Source organism: Lissotriton vulgaris, chromosome 2_1 (assembly GCF_964263255.1).
Source record: "Lissotriton vulgaris chromosome 2_1, aLisVul1.2, whole genome shotgun sequence".
In the NCBI taxonomy this organism is placed as follows: Eukaryota; Metazoa; Chordata; class Amphibia; order Caudata; family Salamandridae; genus Lissotriton; species Lissotriton vulgaris.
Genome location: NC_141687.1, coordinates 946,071,912 through 946,095,190, shown reverse-complemented (window position 1 = coordinate 946,095,190; position 23,279 = coordinate 946,071,912). Strand labels below are relative to the sequence as shown.

The following is a 23,279-nucleotide window of genomic DNA, read 5'->3' as shown; positions in this document are numbered from 1 at the left end:
TTATTGTTTCAGATCCACAAAGCATTTTCTATAAAACTTACTCTTCAATTTTCAGGAACAAAGCACACTTTCGAATGAAAACATATTTTTCTAATAGAAACATATTTTTCGAATTGTCCATATTTCTACTGAGCCCAATAGCCCTCATAATATCGAGCTGAGATAACAATGAAAGGATGGATCCCTTCAGCACAGGTTTAACCCGAGACATGCAGTCTGCACGCAGATAGTAAAATAATTGTATTAATCGACTGGGTTACGTTATGGGCTAAAAAGCTATAGCGGCTTCACAATTTGGCCTGATAGAGCATGGAGCAAGGGGGACCGACAAATGAAAGACAGTATATCGAAATACAGAGTCCGTTTGTATTTAAATATAATTTATTGAGGTTTTGATAATTAAAAAACAAGTATCAAGGAGAAGGACACTATATATAACATAAACACAACAAGACAGTACAAATTTGAAAAAATACTATAATATATCAGGAGTGCCGAGTCCTTAACTAGAGAAATTGCTTGAAGTAACATGAATGCATGGCAACAAACTTGCTATTTTCTCCTCACCATTCAGAACATTATAGTGGATCGCCCAGGCGTGGGAACGAGCTTCATTCCATCTAATGTGTGTCTGCAAATCATGTTCCGAAGCACCAACCCCAAGAATCTCCACTTAGAACCTGATCGCGCGAGCTTCAAACAGGTGCTGACCATAATACTGTTCCACTGTGCAAACGGATCTTAGGATACTCTTACATTTTCGATCAGTCACCTCTGAGGATATTAGTGTCTCCGCCTCTTTTTTCCTTTATCAATACTGACACTAGGGGCCTAATTACGAGCTTGGCAGACGGGTTACTCCATCACAAACGTGACAGAAATCCCACCCGCCGTATTACGAGTTCCATTATATCCAATGGAATATAATGGAACTCGTAATACGGCGGACGGGATATCTGTCACGTTCGTGATGGAGTAACCCAAAACAAAAACAAAAAAGAGAAAATTTCTGAGCTCAGCACATTCACATGCTGGGATGCAGTGTGGAAGATTCTGACCAAACCTGAGCATAGGAAAGGAGAACCTCCTACCACATCAAGAACTTTTTGAATGTGGATACAGAGGGACAGATTCACCAGCCCCTTGCGACACTTTTACGTTGCGGTTGAATCACTTTTTTTGACGGAGTGGCGGCGTAAACAATGCGCCACATTGCGACCCATTTACAACGTGACACATATAGGGAGATGCATCACGTTATAAAGCCATGCATCACATTATACCTGCGTCAGGTACAATGTATGGAGGGTGGGCATTTCGACACAAGAAAGCCTCTTAAAAGTGATGAATCTACAAGATTTCACTGAGTCACTTCTACGACGTCACTGCGCAAAACCTTATGCCTGTTTCAGGCAGGCGTAAGGAGTGACGCAGCCCATGAGGAATAGGCATTTCAGAACATTGCTGGAGTTGCGTTGTGCTTGCGACTCGACTCCAACAATGCGTAACCGGCACGCCAACAGATGCATGACGCATCTGTCATTACTTGCGCAACGGTGCGCCCCATTGTAAATGCGATGCATCACTGGTGGCGCAAGGTTTTTTTTGCGTGACGCACTTGAACCGACGCATCAGAGATGCTTCAGTTCTTGTAAATCTGCCCCCGAATATGTTGGGTACAATTCCAGTAGCAACTGTGGTGACGCTGTTGCACTGTGCTGCCATGGCATTGGAGATCCACTGATATTTTTTCTCCAAAGTGGCTATCCCCATGGGGGCAAGAACCCTGCCTGGAGGAAAAAACACAAACTCCAATGAAACAAAATGTGGTGGCATCTCAGAAATGAGTGTGGTGGAGGCCACGCCTCTGTCACATCAGCGTTTGGCCAAACTGCTGGTTAGGCCACTACTGTGTTTGATAGTTGAGCCACCAAACTTAAAATCAGAGACCTAAACTGTCACAGTAGTCTAATAGTAAGAGGATAGGAGCTCAAAAGAATCTTCCCCGAAACATCACAGAGATAGGTTTGATCTTTTTTGAAGAAAAGAAAAATAACATTCTTTTGAACATCAATTCGCTTCTTTAGCTCCTGATGAAGTTGGATCTGGTCACTGTGCTGGTGGTGGCTTTTGTTTCCCTTCTGATGATTGGTCTTCACTAAGAATGTATAGCTTAGCACCAATATTTCCTAAAGATTTCTCAGGTGCAATGAAGGTATCAAATCAATCAATTCCTGGTTTTGATTTAGGGTTTGGCGATAAATGAAAATCTTCCTATTTCCTTGAGAACATTCCAAATACGAAAATCTCTATAATGTGGAAATGCATCAAGTAAATACTCCTCAGTATTTAGATTTTCTTCTCATTTTGAGGTTTTTATGTTTACCAGAAAATGGAGCGGTCTCCTAAGAAAAAAAAAGAAAATTAGAAGATCTCAGAAAGCAAAAAAATGCCCATGTCTAACAGCTTGTGTGAGTGCTTGTAGGCAGACCACCACAGGGAAAATGATTACACTTTGATGGCTGCTCTGAAAACAGAATTATTCATGGTGCTTTCTAAATATTTCATCTCTAGTCTGCTTTGGTTTGAAGGCAGGTTGTTTTAGTCAAAAAAGGGAAAAGAAAAAAAATGGTTCCATCGACGGAAACTGCCAGAATCCATGTTATAATTATAATGTGTAAATGTGCACTGTTCGCCCTGGCTAGAGATGGAACATGTTACTGAGCAGGTGGTGCCTTTAAAGTTATGCATACAGTGCCTGTGCTCAGCTGGCAGCCATGTTAGGAATGATGTCACCTTCTACTGAATCTCATTGGGTCATGGATATTTTCATTATACCCTGTACAAAATTAACTATGTGTGCTTGTAGGTATTGGCCTTTATTTTCTTTCAGCCCAGACTCAAGAAATGGCCTGATTAGAATGATTTTCAGATAACTCTAAGTAGTCAACAGATACACGGATATGCAGATATTAATCTGATACATTACATACATGTCAGTACTTAAATTATTAAAGTAATTATTATTCATCTCAATAGTGTTCCTTTTGCCGACCTTGGAAAGATGAAAAACTAAATCAAGTGTGCTGAAAACAAACCTGTGATCAACAGGTTAAAGATACCCACTTTGGTTCACCTCTAGGCATCTGTTCAATGTCTTTGTGCATTATTATTGTTACTTTGCTCCACCACCACTTCTCTATAATCGCATTTTACAAACTTTTGCAGGACAAAAGGAGTGTGGTGCGGCGTGTGACTTAAAGTGCTGAGTGGTCTCCCTGCAGAACCGCCTCTCAAAGGTCACAACCCACTCACATCCACTGACTGGTTCCCACTCTAGGTGATGGCAGCTCACAGGCACTCAAGGACTGCAAGAATGCGGCTCTGCACTTCTTCCTTCACTGCCGAAGTGGAACGGGGTCACCTAGGGCCTTATTATGAGTTTGGCGGTGCGGGAGCGAAAGTGCCTCACTTCGGCTCTGCCATAGCAGTTTAGGAACTACTCGCCAGATCAGGAGTTTTCTGCTGGTCTGCAGGGTAGTTCTATGGTGTTCCCAGGGCAGCACCTATGAAATAGGCACTGCATTGGGAACCTCAGAGGCAGTACCTGCACGGCAAAGACTGCTGCTTTCCATGCCGTACAGGTACTGGGGTGCATGCACGAAGGGGCTAGCGGAAAGCTTTGTGCTGCTTTTGTTGCTGGAGGCCGAAATTGCACTGCAAAAAAGGCCGCCGGTAAAAATAATGCCCCCAGTGGTCTAAAACCAGCCCTAACCCTGGCGGCCCACTGGGGAAAAACTCGGTGTCCGCTACAGCCAGTCCGGCCAGCCAGTGGCTTTAGCCACCCAAAATATTGATTTTATCCCTCCTGTCCCTCTGGAAAGAGAGGCCAGGAACCTTGACAATTCTGGTAAACCTATTTACTCTTCTTCTAGATCTTCCTTGTGATCTCTGAACACTTCTCCCACACCTTGTGGGACTCAGTGGAGCACCTTTTGCCCTCCCTTCCGGAGGAAGCCCAGAATGCTCTTGTTACATTGGTAAGAGATGGGCAACAAGCTGCTAAACTTAGCACCCGCTGTGGTATGGATACCACTGATTCTGTTGGTTGTACTATGGCCTCTTCCTTAGCTCTACTTCGACATGCATGCTTCTTATAGGTTTTCGGAGGCTGTGCAAATTATTTTAATCAAAAATGCCTTTTGATGGCGCCACCCTTTGGGGCATGCATGTTCACTCGGCTTTACTCCCTTTCAGAGATAGGTGCTGAGTCTGAACCCTGTTGTTGTACTAGGTTTGTCGGGACAGTTTGTATCCCCTTGTTTAGGCTCTTAACAGCCTTCTTAGGGTGAAGCACTTCTCTTCCTTCCAGGGGGACAACTGGTGTTGTGTTCCTCCTTGCTTCAGGTGCTTTTCTTGTAATTTATGCTGTCAGTGACAGGTTTAGTTTCCAACCATCCGGAACATATCTTACTTTGCGGCCTTGCGGGAGACTCTAAATACAGCTTCTTTTTGCCGTTTGAGTTTTTTCAACCCGAATACTTACTCTAAGTTGGATATTCTGTTATGCTGTGAGGATGCACTATAACCTTTTCGGGGACCTTAGCTTGTATGCCTTAGGGGCGTTTTGTGAGCTACTTATACATTTATTATCCATTGTAAGGACTTCTACTTCATCTTTTCTCTTCTCCTTATGCCCATATGGGTGATAATGGTACTAAAGGCAGGCAGACTCTTTGGCCTGAGTAGCGTTTTCTTGTGTGAGCCCATTTTCTACTTAATGTTAATCTTCAGCAGTTTGGTGTACTTTGTATCTGTTTTTACCCTTTAGGTGTTCTTACCTACCTAATTGGGTTACAGTCACTGCTATTGCATCCTGCAAAAGGGTGGCGGGGGTTATACATATCGGCCATCGCACCTGTGGGGTAGTTTTGGTGTCTGGTGTTCTTTTCAGTTGTATTCCCCTGGGACAGCAGTCCCTTTCGTTGTTTGGATCCATGTCTTGGTATCCTGAGTTCATAGGTTTCCCTTTCTTTTCCTGTATATTTCTTCCTCCTTGTATGTGGAAATACTGTTCTCGTCATTACAGCTCTGTATGCTACTCCCGCCTTTCGTGACATCATTTTTCTATGTGGCAGACTACTGTCTCCTTTTTCCTTCCTCCCTTTGGGAGAGGTTCAGTATACCCCTATTTTATCGTGGGGGTATTTCATTACTTTATTTGTGGGCATATCCTATCATCTTTCCAACTACTTATTTCTGCTGCGTTTGCACTGTCATCCAATGTTGGAGGCTTTTTCCCCTTCCTGAGGTTTGTTCTTCTTATACTCTGTACTCCCAATTTTTGTCGAGAGCTTTGGTTAAGTTTATTACCTGTTTGTCAAGTTTCCATGGAGCATTGGTCTTGTTTCTCACCTGTTTCTCAAGCCTCAATGGGTTGGACAATGTGTGATTGTCTAAATCAACTAGGTGTTGCCCTTCGTCTCAGCCACCCCTTTTGTTTAAATCTGGCAGTCTACTTCTTCTTCATGGTGGACTCCCACATGCCGTTTAATCTTTGTTTCACCTGTTACTACATGCTGGCACCCTTCCTCAGTCTGTGGGAATGGTTCTTGGATGCTTGCCCTTGTTTTCCTATTGTGGGCAATGCCTTTCACTTTCTACTGTTGGGCGACATTGTGTTGCTGCTTTTCAGCCTTGTGTTTCTGTCTCCAACTGAGTTACTGTCCTCACTTCTCCTTTATGACGGTAGGATGTATTATGTTTGTCCACCTTGGTTAGCTCTGTTCTTGGAGTATCCTTCATTCCTCCTCTTCTCGTCCTTCTGCTCTCTGGCGGAGGACGCTGGTTACCTTCAGTGAAGTGGATATACTTTAGCTTACCCTGTATGACTTGTGTGTCTACGGGAATTCCTCAGGTTTTTATATGCATATTTATCCTTAAATACATGTATCTTTGGATGTATATGTCTCTGCATGTGTATAACTATCTTTTGAATGGATATCTTTTACTTCTGGAATATACATGTGTGTTGTGCACATATGGTCATCTGGCATTTTATATGGTGTACGTCGATGCATTGTACCTACACCCTTCTTGGTGACCTGGTTCAGCTTTCTTGATTGTACTTGTTTGTTTTTTTACTTCTCTTCAGTGAGTGTCTCTGTTATATTATTTCGGGGGATGCTTTATATATCTTCAAGGTTCTCAATGTAAGAGCAGTTTCTTTTCCCGTTCTTGTTGTTTTCCCAGTTATGCTCTTCAGCATTCATTGTTCTCTTTCTTTTCTCTCCTTCATTCTATCTTTCGAAGTCTATTTTGTTTTTCAAATCTGTTTCTCAGGATAGCTTCCTCGATGATCAGTGGGTGTTCTTCTTATTTGTTGTATGTGTCCCTTAGGCTGACCACGCTGCGTATGCTCCTTCCATTTGGTTTTGAGCCTGGACTCTATGGACTATTGTCCTTGGTCCCTGTGCATTCCCCAATCTTAGGTTGCATTACCTTTGGGGCTGCCACTTTTACTGGTTCTATACCGTGCTCTCATGGTCTTATAGCTTTCTATTCCCCATGGGCTTCCCATAGTCTTTCTTGGACATCAGTCCTTTTGATGAGCATCTTGCTTCACCTATCACATTTAGATAGTCTGGTCCCTTTCTATCTTTTGGACCGGATTCTCCAATTTCGGGATCCTTGGTGAGGTCAGTTAGAAGCCGCTACTCCAAGAATGATATTGCTTGGTATCTGATTCTAAGATTAGGAATCTGTGGCTAGATGTCTCTATTAGATGGACAAGTTACTTACCTTAAGTAACCCCTTATCTGGTAGAGACAGGATCTAGCTGCAGATTCCTTATCCCACCAATCCTCCCCGCTTTGCGGACTTAGGGCTGTGTTGTCTCTGAGATCCCCTCTTTGCATACTACTACAGTTTTTTCAATCTGTATTTGTTGATATCATATTTCCCTTTTTGGCACACTGTTTCCAGAGACTGTTTCTCTAAGTGGCTCCACTTGTTGGCACAAACATAGTCACAAAAGAAACGGACGTAAACACGTTGGAGGAGGTCTTATATGGACTCCGTTGACATCACATTCGGGAGACGATGTCACTACAGAGTTGCTTGATGCCCCTCTACTGATGTGCAGAGGTACTGCTGAAAATATTTCCGGATCCAGTCTAGTGCATGGGAAGTATTCTAAGATAAGGAATCTGCGGTTAGATCCTGTCTCTACCAGATAACGCTTAGTAACTGGTCCATCAGCGGCTGAACAGTGCTATTAACTTATTAGCATTAGGTAATTACATTGTTCAACACCTGACAGTGCTGGGCTGCATGAACATTCCTCATTCCTCGATTAATGGAATGAGGAATTCTCATTTTTCAGGACATTCTACCTGTCTCTTCTCTATTTTTTTTAAAACTTCGGAGCAAGTTGAGTGGTGTGGCTCACTGGTTAGAGGCGGCAGACCCGAGAGAAGAGGACGGCCCGGGACCAGGGTTCAATTCCCGACGTGGCAGGGTCGTGGACCAGGGTCAGCGGACTCGATAATTCTCATCTCGGTGCCTACTCTAACCAGGGATCACACTCGGCAACTCTGGGCATTAGCTTGCCTCATCTCCACAACGGCCCCCCACATACGCCGGGGATGCCTGGTTTCACCTTGGAGATACCCAGTAGGGACCATCTCACAGGGAAAGCCAGGACGGGTTCCCCAGCGGTCTACTACGCAGAGATACTCCTTCGGGCGTCGATTCTAGCGCATTACAAACCCACAATTAATTAATTAATTAATTAATTAATTAATTAAATGTGAAACCAGTAGAAGCACAGGGAATTGCCCTAAATGTGAATCTCCTTATTGCAGAACAAATAAAACAGAAGGGAGTTCACCTACCCCTCCAGGCAGTGTCCTCTCTATATGGTGGCGAGCCTGCTCCAGGAGACACTCTGTCAGACCGAGTGAGGAGTGAGTCTCTGGACTGCTGACATAAAACCAGAGTGAACGGCTATGGCGGGTGTGGCCGGCCATGTGCACACAATACAGCTGGGTGGTGAGCAACAGTTGAGTGGCTAGCAATAGTCTAGTAAGGGCAGTGGAACTGGGCCCCAGGGTGTTTTGGGACCTACTGCATCCCAATCATGACTATCTCTCACTTTAATTGGGCTTAGGGTGACCCATTTCGATTGTTTGCATTAGGACCTCTTGGACTTCTGTGCATACCCCTCAGCACCCTTACTTACTGCAGAGTATGTAAGGGCACTGAGCGGTATGCATCAGTGCAGAGTATGCAAGGGCTCAGAAGAGTATGCACTGTAAGTGCATTTGGTATTTGGTATTGCTGTGCATACCTCTCGGTGCCCTTACATACTCTGCAGTGACCACTGTGAAGTATGTAAGTGCACCAAGTGGTAGGCACTCCTGTGCATACCCCTCTGCGCCCTTACATACTCTGCAATGATTACTGCAGAGTATGCAAGGAAACAGAGGGGTATGCATTCCAGTGCATACCCTTCAGGGCCCTAACATATCCAGAGTATAAAAGCTTTATATAGGCTGAGTACATAAGGGCCCCGATGGGTATGCAGTCCGTGGTTTTTAAAAATGGCCAGGAACGGGAGCTGTCCCTCTATGTTTAAAAATCACTGCCGATTAAAGATTTGAACTGCATTGGTTTTGAAACATAGAGGGACGCAGAATTACTCCAATTCTGCCAGTGGAATTTTAAATTTCGCCAACCTCTACACACAAAGATTACTCAAAATTAAAAAAGGATAGATAATAGAAAGAAAAAACAATATTGGCAAAGTAATGTATTGGCACGAAAACCTTTGGCACAGATTTGCACTTCTTCTTAGGTCGATGTGCACATGTGACCAGGCAAAATGCATTCACTCACAGTGCAAGAAAGCCTCGGAGAGTCTGTGGGTGGCTGACCCAATGCCCCAGGCTGTGTGTTGTGGTGGGAAGAAGCAATATATGATTGACAGATGAAGAGACCAAAGGATGAAGAAAGTTGCACCAAAGCCCACCCATATATGTTTAAATGTATGTGTTTTTTTAAGAATGAGGCAGGTCAGAGGGCTAAAGCTTTCACTAGGACAAATCTAAAAAGTGTTACAGTATAAAAATGAAATATGCCAAGAATTATTAGAAAGAACTCTAACAAATATAGGGAGACTTGGCAAGTATCAGGATCAGGTCGGGCTCAGGAAACTTGCCAGCCCCCTTGACATAACGTCAGGTCCCCAGCAAGAACAGCCTCCAAAAGGAGCTCCCGCGAGACACCTCATTCCAGAAAGACAGCAAATGCTTTGGCGCCAAACAAGCCTTTCCATGAAAGAAAATGCTGATTTTTCTTTATGCTGTGATTATTTTTGCAGATCTCTACCTCTCTCTTTCACTTCAAATGTTTTTTTTTTTTGGCATACCTACTCTCTGAGTTTTGGGTGTATTTTAGTTTAATAAGAGATGAGGAGGAAGGCGGCATTGCACTATTAGCCTCTTTGAACTACTGGCTTTAAGAAATAACCGCAATGAGACACTTTTGTGCTAGGAAAGTACCATAGCGTCCCCCTTTTAAACACTTCTGTCAACAGATCTAGGCGAGTGGTGGCGACGAGTCTACCCTCGGTGCCTTTTAATGTAACTAACAGATAACAAATGACCTCTGACGCTAAGCTAAATAGGAAATCAAAACTGAGGTTGAAATTTAACTCTTTCCGTGCTGATGACGGCACCCCTCCATAATCAGCCGTGGTGGCGCTGTGCTGATGACGGAGCGGTTCCGTCATGGCCCGCCCGACGCGCCTGCGCAGCACGGATTCGGCGCCTGCGCTGGGTGTTCTATTGAGCGGGTGGGGCCATTACAGAACCGCTCCGTCATCAGCACAGCTCAACCGCGGCCGGTGACGGAGCGGTTCCGTCACCAGCATGTGCGCGCCGCTCGGACCCCCCGCGCCCTTAGCGCTGCGGCGGAATAGCCGCCGCAGCGAAGGTGTTAAGTGACTCCTCTCCAACCCTCCAAGACATTTTAAGGCTCTAACCTCTAAAATATGTCTAAATACCCCTACAGGTCGATCCACCGTGTTTATCTATGGAAAAAGTCTATATTTTATTTGTAAACCTCAATCCAAACATTTCTTAAGTGGGCGGCACAGTGTTAGTGGAAGCTATCACTTCTACTGTAACTAAAGCGTGGTGTCCCACCCTCCTGATCAACCACTAAACTTCAGTTGTCTTCCTTCAATGTTCACTCATCGGTTCCTTCCTGCAAGAATGAAACATTTAAGACCTACTGCCGAATTCCTGGCCGTCATAATGTTGTCTGCAACTGACCTAGAAATGTGTAGCATTTGAATGAACACCTACCATTACCTTGTCACTAATCAGGCACAATCTTGTTTTTCCAGAGCATCCAGTCGCCAGTCGGAAGCGAAAGCGGCAAAGGACTCAACACAGAAAAGAAAGGCAAGATCCTTCCATTGTAATAGGTGCGTTGTGGTCCCTTTCTGTCCAATCAGATGTAAAAACATTTGCTGTATTCTAACGGAGATCAGCTGAACACTGTATAGTCAACATGTAATGCTTCAGAGTAATATATCAGTGACTAACCAATGAAAAATCTATGGTTGTGGTTTTAGTGTGTTGCAGGTGGGTGACATTTGCCTGTTGGAGAGCAGAGAATTCAGTATTTTTTTGTCTGGAATCTAATTATTTTGGGCCGTCTTTCCACATGGGATTTGGTGGCAAGGTAGGAAAAACAGTATTGACAGCACTCAAGTACTATTATAAGTATTATTAAGTACGGCGTTAAAATTATCGACGGTTTAGCGGCAGAACACTGCAGCTAAAGCGGCGATAATGAGCTTGATAATATGCCCAGGAGAATTCCAATAGAAGCCCATGTTCACCCCAGAACATGGGCTTCTATGGGAATTCTCAAAGGCATATTATCAAGCCCATTATCACCGCTTTAGCAGCAGTTTTCTGCCCCTAAACCGGCGATAATTTTTAATGCTGTTCTTGATAATATGCCCCAAAGTGAGGTGAAAATAAACATGGCTAGTTGCAGAACAGCGTGTGTATGCAGCAGGGTTGCATTAGTGTGAATAGGGGGAAGTGGGGGCTGTAGATCACTTGAAACATATTTGAAATAAGTGGTAACTGGCAGGGTGAAGCAGAACAAGCACACATGTTACAGTTAGATGGAGGGTAGCAGGAGGTTCCATTGGCATAATACTCCACAAGAGAACACCTGGACTTCAAAAGTAGCCATTTCAGCCCTGTGTGTGGCCGCCATCTTTGTCCGGGGATCGGGCGGTCACAATGGACAAATGTTAACATTCTCTGAGGAGCTCCTCATTGGGCCGGTAAAGCCCAATGAGGAGTCCCTCGTTGGGCATTGTAGCATTAGCCCAATGAGGAGCTGCCCTATGATGAAACAGGGTGTCTGAGAGCCATTACTAAGGGGTAATCAGATCCCTTGATCTGGTTTCTAAGTTGACCACCAACCACTTTTCGGTTACATTTTCTTTGATAGGAACTGCATACTCTTTGGGTTTAAAGAGAATAAAAATCAGACATAAACTCGGATACATCTGAAGATTCTTTGTCAAGAAAGTGGATCCCTGGAACAGGAGACTATCCAAAGGCCAGCGGTTTTTGGCACTCGACGATGCCCTTATTAGATAAGAAACCTTCAGCTGTCCATAGAGGGGTGGGGGAATGCCTTGAAAATTGATCTTTTGGATTCAGAATTTCAAAATATGGAATTCAAAATAGTTTCTAAAATAGACTCCCATGAAATTCTATACATCAAATAGGATTGTCCCTGCCACATACAGGGAGAAGCTGTTGTTTGACAAACTCTCAATGAGAACTACTTTGCTTTTATTTCTCAATATCAAAGCAAGTGCTCAGAGCAGTACCATCGTGAGAGCGATGCAATCACACTTTCAGGTACTAACCAGCTTCTTAATTGTAAAAGACTAATAAGGATGAGTTTAGCCACTGAATTGTTTTCAGTGGTATAAAAGATCTCACTTTTACAAAATAATAGTTTCTATGAACGTTCAAATATTTTTCAAAATCAAAGCCCGGCCCCCAGCACTTTCAGAGGATGAGTTCTACTCAAGAAGCAAGTATGAACCTCTGTAAAAGTGTAATTATAGAAATGTGGCTGATCATGAAAACATCTCATGTGGCCATGGATGAAATCCAGGCTTCCAAACCTGCCAAAACCTCCACCCACCTTTGAAAGACCGCAAAGAATGTCAGTCTTCGAAATATCACTTCGGGTCCATTTTTAAAAGAGGGTACACGATTTTGTAGAACATACCTAACTTCACTCCACACTAGGGAAGATGGGACAGTTTTTTAATCAAAAGTTAGTGACTTAAAGCATCTGAAATTCCTATATGTTTCCCAAAAATAATGGGAGTGGTACTAATAGGAAAAATAGGTCCAATGAGCAACATAATTCAAGGTGAAGGATACTGAAAGGGGATAGAATTGTAAAGAGGCCAGGAACCAAGGTGATTGGTCTCAAAAGGGGACCAAACTGGTTGTAGTAGCACAGGACACAAAGAGATGAGTAATGAGGGACCGCGTGAAAGGAACACTCTCTTGTGGAATGAACAACCTCATTAGGATTCAAATTTTCAGTCTTATGTGCAAGACGGGGTGGACATTGGAATTGACCAGTTATATGCTTTCTGAATCTTCGTCAAGTGCTCTGAAGTAACATAAAGGTTACAACAACTAGAGTATAAGTCTCTCAAATTAAAAATAAGTGACTGGAAAAATAAATACTTTCTAGTTGATACAGCCCCGGCATGTAGCTTTTCAGCCACTGGATTATATATGACCAATGAGATGAACAGGATATAAATGCAACTGTAATACAATACTCTTGTCCGGAGCTTAATTTTTGCTGGTATATGCCGCTGGGGACACCAGCACTCATTTTTGTGGACCAAGACTTATTTTTTATTGTCATATTTCAAGCCAAAGTAAGAGAGAGGCAGAAACTGGAGAAGGAAGTGGGAGAGGAAGATTAGTAAAACCTTGACAAATAAAGAAATCAGGAATTAAAAACAACTTGCAAAATTAAGCTATAGACACAGGAGGTGTGTGGAGTGGAAGAAAGAGGCATGAGGAGGAATCAAGACTAGACAGAATTGGAAGTCAGCTACCCTTGCTTTCGTCAGTGAACCAGAAAGCTCCCACAATTATTTTTTTAACTAAGCACAGCTTCCAGTTGCCATACATGTATCCATTGAGCGGTATGCAAGCTATGACGGTGATGTACCAATGTTAGCAGGGTTGTATCTCTCTGGGCCAGAGCAAAGCTCAGCCAGTCTTCATACTAATTATTGAGCGAGGTAGGTGGCGACCCTGTTGAAACCCCGATGGGTCGTCTCACACCAGGAACAGGACTCCATTCTAGCGGTGTATGAAATTCAGGTAATATGCTTTTGTGCAATTCTGCTAAATTATGGTAAAATTCCATGAAACAATGCGTAATTAAGCAATTCTGTCATTCCACATTATATTTTAGTGCGAACTGCATCCTCACACCAATTTCTGATGCTAGGATGCATTTAAACAAAAGCATCTCGAACATAAGCCTCTTGTTCCTGTGTATTCACAGTCAACTTTTAACATGATTGGTACGTAGTTACACGAAGTGGCATAATTTCGAGAATTTTGCATAACAAGAGTAATGCCCAATTCAAGTTACATGAAATACACCTGTGTAATTTAAGTTTTGCTCAGGCCTACAGCACACCCAACAAATCGGTTGTCAACTATGGGCACCCACAATGTAATATAACAAAGATGCAGGTACTTGGAAAAGGATGTGCAACAGCAGCGTCTCCACTGCTCTCAATTCAACTTACATTTTCATGAGGTGACTTTTTTATCTGCATCAAGCCAGTGCTGAAATGTCTTCTATTACACTTTATAATGGGCCAGAACTTACTTTCCTCCTCGGGATTTGAGCTTGAAACCGGCAGATCACCAGAGATGTTAGTAGAGTGTTTAACTCACTGAACCTTCCTAAAGTCCACTTCACACTTTGCCTTGTTACATGAAATGTTTGTTCCATGAACGCTTCAGAGCGAACTTTTACTGAATAAATATTTATTTCGAAGCCCAACTCCCAAATAAAAGTGGGGCGCACGGGCAGCACCACCTGAGCAGCAGTGACTCCCATCTCCTGCAGCATTAAAGAAGGGAAGGGACATGTAGAAATGAATATAACAGTAAATTAGTCAACCTCCCAGTGGAGAAGTGTGGCTCACTGATTAGAGCGGCAGACCCTGATGCAGAGGTCAGGCCCGGGACCAGGGTTCAATTCCTGACGCGGCAGGGTCCTGAACCCAAAAATGTCCACGGACTCGATAATTCTCGCCTCAGTGCCTATTCTAATCATGGGGTCCCACCTGCAACTCTGGGAAATAGCTGCTTAATCTCCACTATGGCGGCCCACCTGCTGTGGGATGCCTGGCTTTCACCTTGGGGATGCCCAGTAGGGGGTATCTCACAGGGAAGAGCCAGGACGGGTTCCCAAGGCAAGCACCTTGATGCCTTCGGGTGATACGTGCGCTAAATAAGTCGCAATACATTTACAGGCACACTCACTTGCTGGGTAGTTTATTTCACGTTATTTTTGTACTACACTCAGGGTCCTTGGTTTCCCTGGTTTCTTAGCAGTCCTGGTCCACTGCTCACCAAAATCCAATAAAGTTTGAACAGGCCTGTGGCTGTATCTATCACAGATCAGGTGCTAGCCTTTCATGTGACTGACTGCACCAGCCTTTCCCGTCTTTCAAACGGCAACAGAGTGCCGGAAAAAAACCCTTCTTTTTCCACAAGGCCATTGAATGTATACTCATCTCCTAAACTGACCTCACTTCCTGGTTTACAAAAATGATATTTTTTCACATTTAGAGAGTGTATTTTTGGTCTTTACTAATTTCATATACAGGGACCATACCCTGAGGGCACCAGCCGTCTAGGGCACAGATCAGTAACCTGCTCAGGGCTTTAACAAGAGGAGTGGGTGGGTTAACCGCTGGGCGGGTACCATACCCAGAAATGTGCATTCTCGCCCTGTCTAGACCCCCGATTAACGCTGCTGGCCCTCTTTACTGCCACTGTGTTTACTTTTCGAATACTTATAAACTTTCTACATTTATGTTACCAACAGGGTCGTGACGTGCTAAAGGTGGCGTGGTGCTAAGGCAAACACCACCTAAGTAAACAGAGCGGCAATGCGCGAGCACAGTAGCATGGTGAGGCCAGGGGGCTGGAGCACAAAACATTTGTGATTGGCGCCGTTATTTGCTCTTGGGGTATAGAAACAGCAAGAACAAAGCCAGTTTTGTCTCGGTAATAGCCATACAATAACAGCTCATTAGAAACAATAGCAGTGCGAAAAATACCAAACATTAAAATATTCACAAAATCGATCCACAGATATAAAGTTATAATAATTCCCATCGCCGGTGTGGCTTCCATATGAGCAGCCATGCAGACTATGTTTAGGCACACACTCCACGGAATAGTTTGCTAAAAAAGTGTCACAGCTACCTGATAATGTACTCTAAGAGGTGATAACCTCTTCCTGCGAGCGCTAGTAGATTTAGGGTAAAAAAAGATAAAGTGTGTGACATTCACAGGGCCGCCAAACTTGCAATTGCATATACTGTTTCACACAAGTCTGAAGTTGATGCACAATGTGTTTAAATGCATTTATATAGCGCGTACCACCCCTGGCGAGACGTTGATATGTGGCAATTTTTGACAAAGATTTATTTGCTAGGTACCCTATTGAGAGAGAGCCATCTTTGGCATTACACACAATCCACTACACATTTAAAGTGCCAATATCCATCATTAATGAGGTTGCCTATTGACTCAATAATGAATGCATAATGTTCCAGAATTCTCCACAACCAATGCCTTTCAAGGGACTCTGTAAGTGGCAACATTTTGATTAAAGTTTGACATGACCATTACATCTCACAGTGATCCAAGGCATCCTTCTGTATTAGGGCTCCTGCAAAGTCTGCACCAAAACAGGACATAGTGTGATCTTGTCTAACATACAATGGAGGCTGAACTCACGCCTGAAGTGGGCTCAATGGGTGCCAGAGAGTAGCCACAGGAGCCCTGTCAAGAAACCATTCTTGTTCCCTTGTATATCAGTTGATCTATCAAAACCCCTTGAAGCACTGCATGACTTAAGCCATCCTCTCCAGCATCCTTTGTCTCTGGAACTCTTGCATAAGAGGTTTCTATTTACTGAGTTAAAGACTGCATTTAGGTCAATAATGTTCACAAGCATTTGTTCCTATTTTAACCTAGCAGATATGACAGAGATGCAATAAAACCTCGCAGGTCTTCAATTGTTCTAAACCATTTTATGAAACCAGTATTATTATCCACCTTGTCTTGGATGAAGTTGAGTAAGACCTTGGCATACATTTTCTCTACCCCATTATGGAGTGAAATGGGGCGATAGTTGGCTGCGACATGATGATTTCCTTTTTTGAAAATAGAGACTGTTATTTCCCAGCTGCAGAGCGTGAAGAGATACCCACTTTTGGCAACTGCGTTAAACAAAGAGGACAGTTCTGGAGTCTACATTTGGGGGCACTGAATATAGGTCCACAGGAACTTTGTCTGGATTGGGGTTCTTGTTGTCTTTTTTGAGCTACAAAAGCAACAATCGCCTCATAACAAAAAAACAGGGAGCACACATATAGATATTCCGTTTTTGTAACCATGATTGGAAGGACTATTAGCCAAGATGCGTGGGTATGATTCCTGTACAGGAACAAAATCCCTATCCCTGAGATATGACAAGAGGCTGTTTTGCTCAATAAGGCCGAAGCTAATGCAGCGGAGCTCCACCCAAATGGCAACGCCTGCTCCAGATTGCCTTCTTTCAAAAGTAGGAACCTCACAAGGGGTATATCTTCTGATGTCACATGAGCTCAATCCAGGAGGGCCTTCATCAGCGTCAACATGCTGCTTCTATTTAATTTGTCATGGAGGCCTCGAGAGGAGGACAAGGGTATTCTTTTTACTATTCTTCTGGGTTCAATATTGGTACGGTTGTCGTTCACATGAATTGGTCCACACCACTTTCATTTGTAGTGGAGGACACATCAAAGCTTCCTCTTGTGAAAGAACAACTAAACCTCCTATTTTCACCTGGTTCATCTTTTCTACTTCTGCTTGCAGTTTCTTTCCCCTAGCGGTGTTGGCTTCTTCATATGATAGATCCAAATCTTTTAATTTTGGAGCCAGCTTGACTAACATCTCGTTGTGGTGAGTACGCAGCTTTTCTCCTTTAGCTTTCAATGGGGCGCTCTCATAATCATGCCTATGATATCTAGGCTCCTGCTATGTGGATTCCCAGTCAGAGTCACTCTGGATTTTGTAGGGCAATGGAGTTTCTCCAGGTTGGTTCAGAACTAATAGTTCCTTGGCCCTAAAAACGTTCTTTTTGTACCCTTGTGTCTCACTGTCTTAAGAATTATTTGGACTATATTAGTCTTCCTTTTGCCCTTCTGTTGAGCACTTGACTTTCTTTTTGGTGTTTGGGAATCAGTGGATCGAGGAAAGTGGTACCGCCAAATTGATCAGGCTGCATTAAAGAATTCATCCTTCCAGAAGAGTCATCATTTTCCTTGTCTACCCCAAAAGCGGCAGCTGTAGATGTTTAATTTATGCCCTGTGTTCCACTCAACAGGTATTTATGCATTCTAATATTAGTGATCAAGTTACCTGTAGAACTTCTAATTTGGCATGAATGGCTGAGCAGTCACATTTATCTCAGGACCTAAGTTCTCTATTTGAAGATTCAACCACAACATCTTCCCTGGCTGTCATATTTCTATTTATTGATGCTACATGTGCATCCACATCCTGGAGGACTGTTATTTGTAGTTGAAGATTTGTCAACTGCCAGGTTAATGACCCAGTGGTTGCCTCTAATTTCTTGCACATTTGCCGCTATCAGTGATAAGACTATTGTTGACCATCTTTATTTTCTGGTTCTTGTGCTCTGCTGTTCCCAGTGTTCCAGAGTTGGTGCCCTGCAAAGATTCAAGGGAGAGACATGACTCATGAAAGTCAAAGTCTTCCTCAATGAGGTATGAGATGTTGTTAGGTTCAAAAGGTTGGCAACATCCCTCCCTTGTGCCCATTCTTGAGGTATGAACTTCTTGGATATCCAATTCTGTCACATTCATTGGTACTCAGAAGCAGGCGCGCAACGCCCATTGGGCTCAAAGGGCTTCAGCTCCCCCCCGCCCCCCTAGTGTGTGTCATCCCGGCTGAGACAACTTCCAGGGCCATTTACTTGCTAACGAGGCTTTGTTGTGTTTTCACCCCTTCTTAGAGCCCCTGCATCTCCACTCTGCATATTTCTGGAAACCACCCCCCCCCCCGCCGAGATTTTTAGTGGCCCCCCCGAAATTTGGCTCTAGTTGTATCTCTGCTCAGAAGGTGAAAGGACAATGAGGGGTAAGTTGGCAGGCTCCTCATGAATGTCTGCAAATAAGGTTAATTTCTGGTGCCTCCATCTAATCTACATGCCTTTCTATCATTGCTGCTTGGTTTGCCTGCTGCGTATTCATTTCTATTGCGATTGGAACTTACATTAGTGACATTTATTTATGAATTTTTGAGTATGCAGTAAACGTATGCTTTCTTTCATAGTGTAATAGTTAGTAATTTAATTAAATTTAGAGGCACCAGTCACAATCACTGTTCACCCCACTCATTAACCGGGCAGTTTACACATGAGTTGACTGCTTTGAATAGGTCTTTGGTCAGGACTAGGATGGAGTACCGCGTCTCCTTTCCTTTTAGTCGCTTTTACTTCAGGATTTTTTGACTCCGTCTTCTCAGTGACTATTTGATCATGTTTTCCTGTTGTTCTTGCCTCTCTCCACGTTTGTGACCTGGCAGAACTCATCCTTGGGGCTACTTAGGATTTCTTAGCACTGTTTGTAAGAGATATAATGATGTGGAAATGTGAACAATGTAAAAGTGGGTAAAGTATGAGCAATATGACTTGTATCAGGACAAAAAGACACCAGTGCGATAAACTTAACAAAACCTCTGGATTTTGATTAGCCATTTTATATTTACACAATGCCAACCAATACCACACAGTGAACACAAGCAACAATTCCAATACTGGGGCACACCTATAGTAGCAATGGTAAGATAAATGAGAGTAAATAGTATTCTTGGTGCACCTGGGATTCAAAATATTCCAAATAATCCACTGGATAGATGCTTACCTGGCTCAGGGCACGAAACTGTTCACACTGCAACACGGCACAGTCACAGTGCACTACTGTCCTCAATGTCGTGGTTGCAGTTCCAATCCTTAATAATGTTCATTATTCGTTCTGCTTTTCCATGTGTGCTGTGACTGATTGTGGCATCTGAGATGGCTAGGTTTGCTAGAACGGTATGGGCAAGATGGCCGACCGCGAGTAGTCATGCAGCTGAACTCGACTTGACATCCAGTTGAGTCTCACGAGGCACCAAGCACTGCCTCTCCGCACAACTCAGGCTCATAGCAGCCATGTCCCTCTCCGCACACCCCGACTGAGTGGCTGTCTCCTGCACCAATCCTCAGGAGCAGTAAGCGGGTCGAGGGAGGCTCCAGGAGAGCGCAAGGGCCCGACATTTTCAGCCGCTTCCACAGATGCTGACTGCAAGGAGAAGCAACAAAACCTCTCAGGCAGTAATTAAAGTTATGTTTGGTACAACCAATCATTTACCGCTGCCTAATGTGGTGAAAGACCGCTCCTCCAGCTCACAAACTATTTATGGCACCAGCCAGCTCAGAACTGTGGCAAAGAACATGTCTTAAATTAGCAATTCTAATGTTGACTTTATGTGATGCAGCCCAAGATTAGTCATAATCTTGTCGCATGACAGTCCCAGACCTTAGAGTTGACCAAACAAGACAGTATCGCTCTCTGACTAGTGCTTGTTTCAAGCCTTTTTTCTACAAAGTTTCTGCAATGCATGCCAATGCTGGCCCTTTGGGGACACGTTTCCCCACTGGGGGATTCGTGCCATTCTCTGCAAAGAAGCCGACATAGAATTGCAGAGACATGCCCAGGAAGAAGCGGGAACTGATCATGTGGAGGTATAAAATTCAAGTGCATTAAATCACCCAGGTCTGCAAATAATCTATGGGCAGAATTCACGCACCCTGTGTCAGTTACATCAAATAAAATATTTACCATCTGATTGGGGCTTGTACACAATAGAATCTGCGGTAAATGGACTGGCAATGCTAGAATGATCACAAGCCTTCCTAAACAAGCAGGGGGTGGTACTTCGCTGCTGGATGGAGTTTACAGAGTATATGATCTTCAAAGATGGACGAAAAGAAAATTATAGCTAAAGTATCCTTTCACATAGCGCATAGGGAAAAAATCATGCAACAGCACTTACTTTAGCCACACCAAATAATGAATAATGTAGTCACATCTACTCAGGACCAGGTGCCTCTACCCACAAAGCTTTTCCACCAGCATAAAGCATCATATTATTTGCCTAGGTAGGTAAACAACCTTTACAACACAACTTTTACCACGCAGTGCCTTTATGACGCAACTTTTACAACGCAAACCATTAAAACGCATTGCGCTGGGGGGCGCTCTAGGATAGGGAATAGGTTTAATTTACTATCCAACACCTTCCCTACTATCCACGGGGACTGGAGTTGGAATAGTAAATTAAACTATTCACTATCCAGCGCCCCAAAGCACTATGCGTTGTAAAGGCATGCGTTGTAAAAACCGCGTTGTAAAGGCATGCGTGGTAAAAGCATGCGTTGTAACGTCATACATCCGCCTAGTTATTGTTTAGTGCGGCTCCACATCATAGATTCCAAGTACATAGACACACGGGGTGGGGGCATGCAAATCAATTCAAATGTGACGCTATTACATACAACGTCAGTACATGGCCCACGGAGGCTTCAGGTCTTGCTCGCAGAGGCTCTGTACCACCTGAAACCCACACTAATCTGAAATCCATGGGCATGCTCTGCAACAGAAGGACCATGAAAGGGTTTTTTTGTCCGACTCTCTGTCTCTGAGGCAGGAAACCGATTACTCAGCATGTGACGCAGGAGTGCGTCCCTGCGGCGGGGGATTATGGGTCTTGGAAGGAAGGAATTACGGAACATGTGACTGGAGAGGGAGCAGACTGCCGCAGGGTGAGGTCTGCATTCATATATTCTGTACATTTCCGCTACATCTTTACATTACATTCAAGAAAGAGGGCCTAGGCATTTCTGAACAATAAAGAATCTCGCCTTCTCGGGTCGTATGTATAATGTGCATAGGACCCAGACTGCAAAGGGATTACCTGAAGGTTCTTCTTTATACCATATTGGCTCTACCGGGTGATTTCGTTTACCGCAAATTTAAAAAAAAGATAAACAAAACATGTACACATTTTTTCATTAGGGTAACGCAAACTAAAACAAAAATGTATTCCAGTCGTCTACCCATAAACCATGACCATTTACGTTGAAGACAGGGTCAGAAGAAGCATGGTTAAATTTAAGCTCCCGAATGAAATTCAGTGAGCAAAGGTGCTTTATTTGAAGGAAATCTTAAGAAACATATTTTTAAGTTTTGATTCTCGCTGTCAGGCTGTCTGCTCTAATGATAGACAGTTGGAGAGTGGGCTCCAGGGCAACATTTCTTCACCTCAAGCATGGAATGGAAACATTGGGTAATGCTCTTGTAAAACTAATTATGATAACTCCTAAAGCAAGACTCTGGGTCATTCAGTTGTGAAGTACACATGGTAAAGAATGAGGCGAGCCAAAGCCTGGGCTACCCAAACGGTTGGATTTCAGATCACCCTAATTTGGAAATGAGTCAAGGTGCAACCAACTCTCAAAGTTTTCATAGTTCGAGTTCAAGATGTTTTGGATCCTACTTTCAGAAGTTTCATCTGAAAAACTCATCTCAAATATTATTATTTTAATAAATTGTTCTGGCATAAATTTCAAGGTAGGTGGTCCCTCAGTAGTAGTTTTGGGGGCATGTCCAATTTCTAGGATCTGGACGAGAGATTTGATGGAGCCCATGAGCAAATACAAAAACATTCAGCCCAGGACTAGCAGGCAAGCTGAGAGGACGTAATGACCTCGGCGCGATTGAGACTGAGGAGCAGCCGTTCTTGGCATGAAGCTGAGCTATGAAGAGTTGCCGTTAGTAGTGGGTGTGTTCTACGTGCAAATCGTACCTCTAGTTGAAGATCACTTTATAGGGAAGTGTTCATAGGCAGGAAAATAGAAGGCACGTGAGGCCATGCATCCCTCATATGTTGCTGCATGATTCTATGACGAAGTGTGTGCCAATCAATGTGTACAGTGATGAGGCACCTTAGATGCCCTAGCGTTTATACGGTAGCTAAAAGTACGCGGTATTAGTGAGTTCCATTGTATATTTTTTTCCACTTATTTCATAGCACATGTAGGGGCATATATACAAGCCCCTATTGCCCCCACAACGTCACTTTTCTCGATGTTGTGGTGGCGATAGGGGCTTGTCCTTATTCAGAAGGCAGCGTAAGCCACTTAACATAGCTTAACACCGCCTTGTGAATAAGGCACCTTTTCACGCTATACTTAGCGTGCAAGGGGCAGGAAATGGGTGTTATGAGGGGGATCCACCACAACACCCATTGATTTTGATGCTGCCTCATATTTACAAGGGTGGCGTAAATATGGGGAAGCGCCAATATTAAGACCAGGGAAAACCTGGTCTTGCCCTGGAGCAACGAGGAGAACTGTTTTATTTCTCCTCATTTTTACTGTTTCCATGTGTGCTGCGTTGTGCAGCACTCATAGAAACAGCAAAACACCATTGATTGTTTATGTGCTGGAAGGTGTCCCTTCTTGCACATAAGCAATCATTAAAAATAAATGAAGTTTTGCAACTTCTATGTGTGCTGCATTAAGCAGCACACATATAATTTTCAAAACACCATTTCAGATTGTTTATGTGCATGAAGGGTCACTTTCCTGCACATAAACAATCCTTTCCCTGAACGCAGTCCCCCTTGCAAAATGGTGCAAGGGTGCCTGCGTTGGCGCTAGGCAGCTAAATTAGCACCAGCGCATTTGGAAACACAAGGCTGCACGGTATACTTGTAAATATGCCGTGCTCAGCCACTTCCTTGTAAATAGGCCCCACAGTGCCCTCA

General features: G+C 43.7%; 1 protein-coding gene across 1 annotated transcript in view; it reads left to right on the top strand.

Moving 5' to 3' along the window:
- The window catches only part of COL8A2 (collagen type VIII alpha 2 chain), a 443,809-nt gene that overhangs the window by 179,583 nt on the left and 240,947 nt on the right, over positions 1–23,279 (top strand). Inside the window, exon 2 of the mRNA XM_086956494.1 lies at positions 10,412–10,492. The gene's annotated coding sequence lies outside the window, so the exon portion shown is untranslated. The remainder of the gene's footprint in view (positions 1–10,411; positions 10,493–23,279) is intronic.